Source organism: Bicyclus anynana, chromosome 1 (assembly GCF_947172395.1).
Source record: "Bicyclus anynana chromosome 1, ilBicAnyn1.1, whole genome shotgun sequence".
In the NCBI taxonomy this organism is placed as follows: domain Eukaryota; kingdom Metazoa; phylum Arthropoda; class Insecta; order Lepidoptera; family Nymphalidae; genus Bicyclus; species Bicyclus anynana.
The window spans coordinates 15511874-15524934 of record NC_069083.1 but is presented as its reverse complement, the minus strand read 5'-3'; the positions used below and the strand labels follow the sequence as shown (position 1 = coordinate 15524934).

At 33.6% G+C, this 13061-nt stretch overlaps 1 protein-coding gene across 5 annotated transcripts in view; it reads left to right on the top strand.

The window, feature by feature from the left end:
- Positions 1-13061, top strand: part of LOC112044215 (solute carrier family 12 member 4) — a 424075-nt gene that overhangs the window by 152080 nt on the left and 258934 nt on the right. The window lies entirely within an intron of this gene.

The window sequence follows — 13061 nt, the reverse complement described above, 5'->3', positions numbered from 1 at the left end:
TTTCTTTTCCAATAACTTATCGATATTTTTGCTTGGTGAGTTAAATTTTCAAAAATTGTATAACAATACTAGCTGAACCGGCAATCTTTGTTTTGCCTTAGAAATTATTTTTATGAAATAAAAAATTTTGAGGGAACCACTCTAGATCACTCACATGAGGATGAAAAATAGATGTTGGCCCATTCTCAGATCTAACTTTAATGTGCACATAAAATTTCATAAAAATTAGCCCAGCCGTTTCGGAAGAATTTGGTAAAAAAGGCGACAAGAGACTTTTATATATTCTCTAAAAAATATACAAGACAATATTATTATGTTAAATGGATTAGTTTGTTTTCGATGTGACAGTTATAGATAGCGTATAGGTTTATGAATCTAAATTTTATTTTTTGTAACAAACATGTGAACATTATATTTTATTAATAAGTCATCTACCAATTTTATTTATTAATATAGATTAATAAATAATAATACCGTTCTCATTCTGAGAGGAGACTCGTGCTCAACAGTGAGCCGAATATGGGTTGTTAATGATGATAATGATGAAATAATAATTCTTAGACTAATATTATATAGAGGTAAAGTTCGTGATAGGAGTATTGTAGGCTGTAATTTCTGGATCTACTGAAACGATTTTGAATATTCTTTCACTAGCAGATGCCACGTAGTTTCACCCGCGTGGTTCCCGTTCCCGTAGAAATACAAATATAATATATAGCCTTCCTCGATAAATAGGCTATCTACCACTGAAATAATTTTTCAAATCGGACCTCAACTCATCGGACAATAGGCATATAAAATGTTTACTCACACTCATTTTTACTCTTTTTTTTTTAAACATTGTACACATTTAACACACCATTATTAACGCCAGGCGAGGGGTTATGGAGAAAATATTCCACCTCGCTACTCCATAGCGGTGAGCCGTGATAGCCCAGTGGATATGTATGACCTATGCCTCCGATTCCGGAGGGTGTGGGTTCGAGAGGAGTGGAGTTTGAGAGTGGAGTTCTCCTCTGAGAGGAGACTCAAGCTCACCAGTGAGCCGAATATGGGAAATGATGATGATGATGACTCCATAGCGGGTTGGCGCATTTCCAGTGATAACAAATCCGTTGAATTTTGGATGAATGCACTAAATAATCCGAGGTATATTAATCAGTGCCGTATCTCTTTGCTTACTTAAAGATAAAAATATGATTTCCTTAAACTGTACTATTTCCATAATTTACTTACAAAAAAATAGAAGGATAAAATTACTTGATTATAAATAAGTATAGGTAATTTTCATACTCGCACATGCGTCATACTATATAATATTGTAAGTATTAGGTAATAGGTCTTGTTCCTAAGCGGTTGTTGTTAATTGTATAATAATAATTAATAGTAGTTTGTTTAATTATTGTTTTTATTCAATATACTTGTAGTATACGCAAGTTATTTAATTTCCGTAACCACTTGATCTTCCTATTTTGATCGATCAACAATGTTGCCCATTGATATGTAACACCTCATTAGTCCTGTGGTTAGCGTGTTTAGCTACGGACAATGAGGTCCAGGGTTCGAATACAGGATCAAGCCAACAATAAAAATACGTTATTGGGATCTTTCTTATAAAAAAAAACTTAATCAGCCTGGAGTTGGGAAGTTGGCGGTGTTGGTACACCTCCTACTAATAGCGGACGCCGCGCGGTTTCACCCGCGTGGTTCCCGTTCCCGCAGGAATGCGGGGATAACATAGAATAGCCTTCCTCAATAAGTGGGCTATCTAAGACTGAAAGAATTTTTCAAATCGGACCTTTAGCTCCTGAGATTAGCGCGTTCAAACAAACAAAGTCTTCAGCTTTATAATATTAGTAAAGATAGAAGAAATAGGAGATATATTACGAGTAAAAGCGCTTTCTATCGTTCTATTTACTTGTGAAACCTCCATTTTATTTTACACACACACATACACTCATACTATTACACTACACTGTCGTCGGATCTGATTTCCATTTCACTACTTTGTGGTATTAGGAGTACCACAAAATAGTGAAACGCTTGTGTATTACAAATTGACGAAATTGAGTAACTGCAGATTGGAGAATTCAATTAAAATTACCAATTAATTAAGTTTATAAAATTAATTTGTATTATTAGTATTAATAGGAAGTAATAAGTAGTAAATTCGAATGTGATTTTGTTTGTTATGCTTTATATTATATCAATTTTATAGAGGAAAACACGATAATTAGGTGATACTTTGAAATTTTGATACAATAGTTATTAATTTAGTTCTTTATCTTAATTTAGTTCTTTATCTTGATTTTCTATTTATTATAGGTACATATATATTTTATACATTTAGTAATAAATACACTTCACATTATAAATTCATATATAAATCACACTATATATCTTTACATCTGTAGTTTAATTGGTACTTAATTATTATTTTTAAACATATTTGCTGCTTCTGATTGAATTTAATTCACTTGAATTTGTTCTCATTTTTATTTTTGTTAGCTGTGGCGTCACACGGGTCTCAGCTGAAAATCAGCGCCGTGTGTTATGCTTGTATATAGTACACGGCATATGCTGAGCTGTACACCCTTTCTTTTTTAAGGGTTACAGACAGACATGCTGTTTTTAGTTAAGGATACTGTTTGTAACTTTTAAATTTGAATAAATTTATTTTCTTTCTTTCTTTCTTTCAATTTTTAACCGACTTTAAAAAAAAGGAGGAGGTTCTCAATTGGACGCGTAATTTTTTTTGTTTGTTACCTCATAACTTAGTAATTTCTTAACCAATTTTGAAAATTCTTTTTTGTTTGAAAGAGATACTTCCAGATTGGTTCCATTTAATTTTTATGAAAATCGGTTCAGTAATTTGGTGTAAAAATGAAAATAACGAAATTGCCTACGGGTAATTTCCGCCTTCAAAGTGATCAGAAGGTAGCACATACGATGTTATTTTTCGCTTGTAAGTTTGTTTTTGTGATTTTGAAGTCGAATCAATTTTTTTGTTAATATGATTTTATATTTTTACTTAATCGATTTATTAAATTTCTATACACTATCTATCCAGTCATATATAGATACATTGCATTTAGAGAACCCTAACCTGGCTAAATTAAACCTTAACAAATAATGATAATCCTCACCATTATTTAATTTAAAAACATAGTGAGAAAACCTGCATACCTGAGAAACTTGTAAATTCTCTACGTGTGTGAAGTCTGCCAATCAACATTAGGCCAGCGTGGTGGACAAAGGCCTAACCCCTCTCATTCTGAGTGGAGACTCGTGAAGAAATGTTTAAGAGTTGTTTATTTGAAAAAAGTCAGTACAGAAATGACAAAAAAAGAAAAAAAAAGAAAAATGGCGTCCTGAAACTTAAACTAGGTAAACCCGTGTAAGTGAGAGATAAACACTAGATTCGGTAAGTAGTAATATAAATACACAAGTATCGATACACGATACGAATACTTGTGCAGTTGTCGATATAAATGTCGGAGGCTTATATAAACAAGTTCAAACTTTGAAAATCCTTAAATCAATTTTGCTAGAATAATGACATTTATGTCAAAAATCGATGACTTATAGCTTGGCAACCTCGTTCTTAACACTCCCGGGCCGGGGGGTGAGTAGCTATGAATAAAAAACCCACGACTGATGCACCTTACTTCCCCGTACGCACGATTTCACACCCGCGCAGTGTTTCCCCACGTCACCCGCATATCATGGAAGTGTCATCAACGAACTTGCCAGACTATACAACTAGGTTGATTTGTCTCTTTTACTATACCTATGACGGCCGCGTGGCGCAGTGGGTAGTGACCCTGCTTTCTGCATCCACGGCCGTGGGTTCGATTCCCACAACTGGAAAATATTTGTGTGATGAACATGGGTCTTTTCCAGTGTCTGTGTATTTATACATTATATAAGTATTTATATGTAGTATATAATTGTATATTAATATTATAATATCAACTATCTTAGCACCCATAACACAAGCTATTCTGTATGCTTACTTTGAGGCTAGATAGAAATGTGTATTGTTAAGGTATATTTATTTATTTATTTACCTGTCCTACGGAAGAGACTTTGTTTTTGTCTGTGCATTGCTTTCATATTTATTTATTTATATTTAATTGCTATATATTGTGTGTATGTCTGTGCCCTACTATAGGAATAAAAGAAATTTAGAAACGATCTGGTTCTATTAGTAAAGTTTACCTTCTTTACAGTTTTCCAATAGACACCTACTTTTGTCTTAAGTAATCAAATAATGAAAAATAATTCAACACCGATTATCCTGAGCAATCAAAATGCGTTCCGGGAAAATAACAAGATCATAATTACCAATTTACAATTGTAAATTTTATTTTCTTTAGTGTTGCGATGAATACGAATCACAGTGATTAATTATTAATAACTTATCAATCGTCATTATCAGCCGATAGACGACCACAGCTGGACAGGCCTCTTGCATGGACTTCCAAAGAACAACGGTTTCGATTCGCCAGCATAGGTACCTACAGCGGCTTCCTGCAACCTGTTTAATAACCTCGGTCGACATAGTGGGGGGTCGACCAACACTGCGCTCTCCCGTGCGGGGTCGTCATTCTAGCACCTTGGGACCCCAACGTCCATCGGCTCTTCGAACTGTGTATGTCAGTGACTTCGGTTCGTCTGCGGATCTCCTCATTTCTGATGCGATCACGCAGAGAAACTCCAAGCATGGCTCGCTCCATCGCCGGCTGAGTGACTTTGAGCCTTCTAGTAAGGCCCATAGAGTTAGCGAGCAAGACTTGGTCGCTAACTTATTAATGGTAAGTGATAATTATCACTTACAATACAATGAATAGAGGGAATTATCAAATGTACCTATTCGTATATTTGGCTGGTCACGGATCACGAGGTTCCATTATTATTATCAGTGTGTTTAATGTCCCATTAAAGGGTCTCCCACGCTGCGTACCTACTGGAACGTGATATTTTTAGTCAGTAATTCAAATTAATATTAGATTTTAGAGATAGTTTTTTGTCTGGTGGCAGGCATCGGCCGCATAAAATAGTTTTGTTTCTTTTTTAAGAAGAATATTTGGCATAATATATTTTAAATAAGACCAATTTTCTAATTCCCCTTCAACTAGTCGGAAAAGACTGTATTAGGAGTAATTACGACAATAGACCAACGGAGCTGGGATCGAACCACCACCCTGTGGCAAAGAATCCGACCGCTCTTACCGTTGAGCTAATGAAGCTTCAGTTTGTAAACTTTATACACCTAAAATAAATAAACAAAATGGCTTTAGTTTGTAAGTACCTACATTATTTAAAAATAGTTCAGTAGATATGACCCCTGCCTTTAATTTGGAGGGCCACGTTCGAATCCAGTCTGGTCTTAGGCGCATTTTAAGAAATTAAATATCACGTGTCTCAAACGGTAAAGGAAAAACATCGTGAGGAAACCTGCATACTAGAGAATTTTCTTAATTATCTAGGTACGTGTGTGAAGTTTACCAATCCGCATTGGGCCAGCATAGTGGACTATTGGCCTAAACCCTTTCATTCTGAGAGGAGACACGTGCTAAACAGTGAGCCGAAAATGGGTTGCTAATGATGAAGATTAAATTATTTAAAGTAATGTCTATTGTAGGTATGTGACTTTTTTGGCTGTTTTTTATAGGTTTACGTATTTTTTAACAAAACAACAAAAAATAATAATTAAATCAGAAGAGCTGAATTATTTGCATGACTACACTCCGCGCCACACAACAAGTCCCGTAAACAACGCGCTAAAGTCTTTGTCATTTGGCGGTCTTATTGTCACAGGTTTTAGCCGCGGGACTTCTTTCGTGACGCGGAGTCTATAACTTCATGTTACGTAAGCGGTCGCTGTTGCTACAATTATAGGGCCATAGACATTGAGAAACTATGCTAAGCGCAAGAAAACTTATACGGGAAAACAAGCACATTTTCTAATAACACTGTTCCTTACAATAACTTACAATGTTGTTGAAGAAAATAATAACTCTCTTACAATACTACCGGAAATGTCAATAGGTAATTTATTCCATTGCATTTGCACCAGACAGAATTTTCACCTATAAATATTTTTTTCATCTATCTTTATTTGGGCGGTGAAAGGGATGGATAGTAAACGAATGCATGTGAACGAAATGCGTATGTTGAGATGGATGTGTGGTGTGACAAGAATAGATAAAATAAGGAATGAGTATATAAGAGGAAGTCTGAAGGTGGCGCCAGTGACAGAAAAATTGAGGAGTAGAAGGTTAGCTTGGTATGGACATGTAATGCGTAGAGAGGAAAGTCATATTACTAGAAAAATGTTAAATGTGCAAGTGGAAGGTCATAAGAGGAGAGGAAGGCCAAAGAAGAGATGGTTGGATTGTGTGAAAGAGGACATGTGTGTAAAAGGAGTGGATGATGAGTTGACGAGTAATAGAGACGAATGGAAAAGATTGACATATTTTTCCGACCCCACTTAAGTGGGATAAGGGTAAGGAGATGATGATGATATCTGTATCTATACTACAACCTTTCTTGATGAGACATGAATGATGATGATGATGATTCAAACAAATTAAAAATGAGGGTATTAATATTAATTATAATTAATATAAGGTGTGACATGAAATCAATAGTCACTTCACACCTAATATTAATTAGAATTAACTTGTTCTTAAATTAATGAAAATAAATTTGATTAATAATAAGTTTACTTTGTGTATAATTATTACTGGTATTTTGAATTTTCTTGTATAATTTTTTGCATTATGGATATTGCTATATGCAATAAGACCGCCTTTGCACACACTTGTTTACTATGTTTTCTTGTATTTCCTTGGTTATTGTTTTTCTTTTGTGCAATAAATTACATATAAGTATATAAATAAAATATTTTTTGTTGCCAATACTATATCACAAGGATGTAAATTTTTTTTTTTATTTTTTTAATAATATTTATTTATTTAATTTTTTAATAATTTCTAAATTAAAAAAAATAAAAAATTGGTATGCGTACTACCAGAAAAATACTGAAAATATTTAAATTCAAGATTTTTCTAAATTCTGACGTTAAAAAATGCTACTGCAAAGCTTTATCTGTGTTTACCGACACAGATAAAGCTTTGCAGTAGCATTTGTAAGCAAAATTATGATCTAACAAAAACAGAACCTCTGAGCGAAGCAGCCAAAACATCCCTCCAGGACCGGCTTTAGAGAGTCGTTCCGCCCATCTCTTCTACTTCTGCCTCCAGGCCTCATCAGGCGATGCTTCTGCGCTCGCTAAAATTCCCTGGTGACAAGCAGCCTACTTATAAAATCATTTTTTTTTTTATTTATTTATTTATTGCATAACACAAAAACAATAAAAAAGATAACATACAATACAAGTATGTGCAAAGGTGGTCTTATTGCTTATAGCAATATCTACCAGACAACCTTTGGATAAAGGAATTAATGTAATTAAATGCTGGATTGTGCAACAAAAATAAATAGTATATTTATATATATTACATATTTAAATATAAAATATACATAATAAATATATATGCTTTCATTGTAATTCATATATAATAAAATAAATAAATAATATACCTATAATAAATATACCTGAGTAATAATTATAAAGAAACTACAAATTACAACTAGAAAAGTAATATTTGAACAAACGATTTTTAAAAGTTCCCAGTGTCTTTGAATTACGTATTTCATAAGGAAGACCATTCCAGAGAGTAAATTGATGTACGTGTAAATGACTAATAAATAAATGAAGAATTATTAGCATAGTTTGGCCGTCTAGATAATTAAATTTACATCAATTCACATTTTTTTTATAGATAGGAATTGGTGCCTAGTTCCATTCCGACCGGTTCAATCCAATGTTTTAGTAAAAACTGATACATAAAGCATATTAATAGATCATTAGTGCTTATCTGAATTAAATAGGCTGTAGAGGTAGGATCCGTGGAATTTGATTTTTCTATATGTATTCGTTCAAAAGTGTGAAACCCACTCGAGTTGGGTTTTATCAAATTTATTGCTGCCAACTATGACGTTCTGTATCCTGAATGTCATTTAGAATATAACTTGCGGACGCCCGCGACTTCGTCCGCGTGGATTTCAGCTTTTCACAAATCCCGCGGGAACCATGGATGTTATTAAACATATAAACCTTCCTCTTCAATCACTCTATCTATTAAAAAAACGGCCTCAAAATCTGTTGCGTAGTTTTAAAGATTTAAGCAAACATAGAGACAGAGAAAGCGACTTTGTTTTTTAATATGTTGTGAAGGGTGATATTTTTTTTTAATAACATTTTTCTTTTCTAATAATATGACCAATAATTCCGTTGGAAATTAGTTTAAAAAACTGTGTTATTAATGTGTAAAACATATAATAGTTCATTGGCGGGAATCGAACCTGAACCGAATAACATCTCGGTGTGTGTCCGGCCCCTATAACGTGGAGCTATTGAGATTACTAATAGGAGATACTATTACTGAGCGCTGAAAATCAATATAATTGCAGCAAATAGAAACTCGTTCGCTTGCTATATTCAGTTAAAAAGTTGCGTTCATGTATCAAATAAATTTTAGGCCTTATTAACCTCCACAGACTGGACTCAAAACCGAAAGGTCGTGGATTTGACTGAGAAGACTTTTTACGACTAATAGGAAAGGAAGCGGAATATTGGATATATTTCATCATGTTATAATAGCCCAATACGGGGTCAAGCCTTTGTAGGAAATCTAGCTATAGAGGTATAGAGATATAGGAGGAGATATAGGGAATGGGACATGGAGCTTATACCCACCACGCTGCAGTCGCTGCTCCAATGTGGGGTCGCGAGCTTAGGGTGATGTGACAATCATTAATTCTTTAACTATACTATCAGAAGATTCCTTTTTTTTAATTGCTGATCCAAAGATTTTAGAATCAGAATCAGAATCATTTATTTGCAAGAAACATTTAGTTATACAAAGATGTTCTTATGTATTATGTAACAATGTTTCACCATTAATAGGTATACAAATGTTTAATCAATAGAATTAAAATTATATAAGTTAAATTAAATTACATTAAGTTTAAAAGAAATATAATTACAACTATTTGTTTGAAGTTAACTTATCAAAATCTATATGAACAAAGTCAGAAGCAATAACTTGAGAAGAAAATGTTAATTTACTGCATAAAATATCACCTTTTATTATAAAACAGTCACATATTCACAAAAGTATTTGCAATATATTCTGTTTTGTAGTTTTTTTTGGACATTACGATAAGGCTTAGCCGTTTTTATATCTATTCTAGATCAGCAGGTTCTAACGGATTTGGATTAATAGACAATCTCACTTACATTATAATAAATTTTATTTTTTAGGAATAGTTTCAAAGTATCTAACTTATATTAAAACTGCAACAGTTCCAATTCTGTAAATTGAATATATTTTGAAAATGTTTGAGGGCATTATATAATCGACAGTGAAGCTAAAAATATAATAATAATTTTTAGTTTTTGTCTGTCTGTCTGTTCGTCTTTTCCGTCACCGGTCATCACGCTGAATTCAACTGAAACTAGGCAAGATTTGCGATCATAACACAAAAAAGCTTATAGGATACTTTTTGTCGCCAAAAAAAATCAGAAGGGGGGTGAAATAGGGGTTGAATGGTTGACTAACTAAATAACTTACGTAGATAAAAGAAACGAGTGAATGTATTGATTTATATTACAATGGACTAGTTACTCCATATAAGCCTCAAGAACGCTTAATAGGATATAGATGAAATTTGACACAGACGTTTGACCTAGAATACCGTATACACGTGGTCGTACTAGATTTTAACACATAATAGAGGTTGCAACGATAAAGGTTTATACAAAATTCAACTTATTCCCAGCCTCATCCCAACAGACAAATTTGATGATAATAATGATCTGAGCATGACCGCAGAGAATTAAGAAAATTCTCTGATATGCAGGTTTTCTCAAGTTGTTTTCCTTCACCGTTTGAGACACGTGATTTTCAATTTCTTAAAATGCACATAACTGAAAAGTTGGAGGTGCAATCTCCGGACCGGATTCGAACCCACAGCCTCCGGAATCGGAGGCAGGGGTCATATCCACTGGGCTATTAGGACTCCATGACAGATTATGACGTGGATATTCCATAATAGTGTTGTGAAGTATGATTAACCATGCTCCTAGCACCATCAGCTCTTTAATTACCAAACGACAGGTGGGCAAAATTCCTTTTTCCAAAAGTCCATTCGGAAGTCTATTTTAGTTATTTGATAAAACTAAATATCTAAAAGACACACAGACAAACGGAGCACATTTTTATTAGTTAGTAATAAAATATTTTTACGATACTAGTAATAGCATTTTTTACGAATAAAAATTATACAAGTTGGTGTTATGTTAATGTTGGAATGCCTGGATACTGAGGCACATAATAAAATATGGCCTAGGATATCTGTCCAATGTTGTAATGTAACAGAAAAACGAGCTCGGTTTTATTTTAAATTGATAATGATAACATTAAAATTAGCATACCTACCAGATAATCATCATTACCAAGAGATTTATACTAGTTTATAAGTTACGTTCGTTCTTGCACTAAGAGCCTTTTTCACAACTATTATAGATAATATAAAATGTTATTTCGTCTAAATTGTCAATTTATTCTATTTCGTCAACAATATAATGTCGTTGTATTTCGTAAAGTAATTTTTGTGGTGAAGTAACTTTATTTTAAACTTAAATATAAATATATTTCAAAAAAAATCAATAAAAAGATTCTAAAAAGTGAAAAATAACACTATACTATGAACATCATATCATACTAACGGACCCGGACTAGCTTCGCTTTGACCTACACTACCCTACTCCCATACTCTACCCTACCATACCCCTACTCTACCCTACCCCACCCCTACCCTACCCTACCCCTACCCTATCCCTACACTAAAATTCTACGTCACCTAAGTCTTTAGTTATAATATTATATATTTTTAAATTTATATTGCATGTTTAGGTAGTTAATTTAGTTATAGGATAGTTTAGTTTTATATAATGTAAATAGTTATAAATGATATTTTTTTAGTATTTGTTAATATAGCGGCAACATAAATACATCATATTATATTTATTGACCTATCATAACAAATAGAAAATAGTTATAAATACACTTACATAAAAGACATCGCATTTGTTAAAACCTTCTAATATACTTTAATCTATATTTTGCGTCGTGTTTTCGTTTTGTAACATAAATTATATGTAAATAAGTTGATTATAGTTGTCAGGCATTGTGGTAAATTCCATATACGGATAAGATTGTATTGTGTTTAGAGTTACTCGTATCTTATAATTCGTGAAAATTCCATGTCAAATAAACAGATTAATTGTCTTCACAACAGAAAAGACTATTTGGGTTTGACCATATTGTCTATATTATTCACTAGCGGACGCCCGCGACTTCGTCCACGTGAAACTCGATGTAAACTTTCAACTACCTCTACCCTACCCCTATCCTACCCCTAGCATACCCCTACCCTTACCCTACACCTAAAAAAAAAAGTATCTTATGTCCTTCTCCTGGCTCTAAACTACCTCCCTGCCAATTTTCAGCTAAATCGGTTCAGCTGTTCTTGAGTTATAAGTGGAGTAACTAACACGACTTTCTTTTATATATATACATTTAATTTATTTTTAAACTGTGTTAATTTGCGTTGCAATAATCGTATACTATTAGGATTAGTAGAAAGCGTTGCGTTTTCTTTTCTCATTTTGACTTTCTTTCTTTCATGTAACTAGGCAATGATATTTTATACCAAAAATGCGGACAACTGTCTTAATTTCATTTAGTCGCTTATTAAAAAACGAATATTTAAACAAATAATACCTAAATATCGTCTACAATGTCAAGTTGTGTATTCAGGAAGTGTAAAAACTATATATATACATTAATATATAACGGAATTATAGACAAAATTGTGCATGTGTGCGCTCAGTGGTGTAACTAAATTCGGATCACTTTTTGCGGTGATTTTGAAGGGACGTAACCTATCTATAGTATAAAATTATCATTTTATATAGGTATATTTTCTTAGCGCCTGTGCATAATATGCAGCAAAACATTTTCCTGTGGTGATTACAGATGCGTATTATAACAGAACAACACGGCTATTCTCCAACGATGAGTTGTATAACTCGCAAGTGTGAGTTTCGAACTCACCCCTATCTTTCTTATTCTATAGTATAGTGTTAGACAGAGAGAGATAGAGGTCAATTCGAAACTCGCACTAGCGAGTTATAAAATATCGTTACAGAATAGCCCAGCAGAAACCGATAAAGTTTACGGTTATCTGTGCGTATTATCTTTACTAACATTTGTTAGTAAAGATAATACGCAGATCTTTCTATTCTTTATAAGTTAGCCCTTGACTACAATCTCACCTGATGGTAATAGATGATACAATCTAAGATAGAATCGGGCTAACTTGTTAGGAGGAGGATGAAATCCACACCCCTTTCGGTTTCTACACGACGTACCTAAATCGCTTGGCGGTACGTCTTTGTCAGTAGGGTGATAATTAGCCACGGCCAAAGCCTCCCATCAGCCAGACCTGGACCAATTAAGAAAACCTCAATCGGTCCAACCGGGGATCGAACCCAGGACCTCCGTCTTGTAAGTCCATTGCGAATACCACTGCGCCACGGAGGCTGTCAAACCTTACATATAAATATATAGGTAGGTAAAGTTTGTAAGATTGCAGGGGGTTATGTCTCGATGAACTCAACCTATTTTAAAAATTGTTTTACCACTATAAAACCACGTTATTTGTGAGTGTCATAGGCTATATTTTATCTCCGTATTCCCACGGAAAGTTGTTGTTACGAAGAATCATCGACTTCAAACTTACAACAACCGATTTCTGTAGCGGCGGTTCAAAAATAACTTTATACGTCGATGGTTAAAGGTTTGAACGTTTGTTACCTGCATCAACCACCATCCCAACTAAAAAAGTGGAATACATTGCGG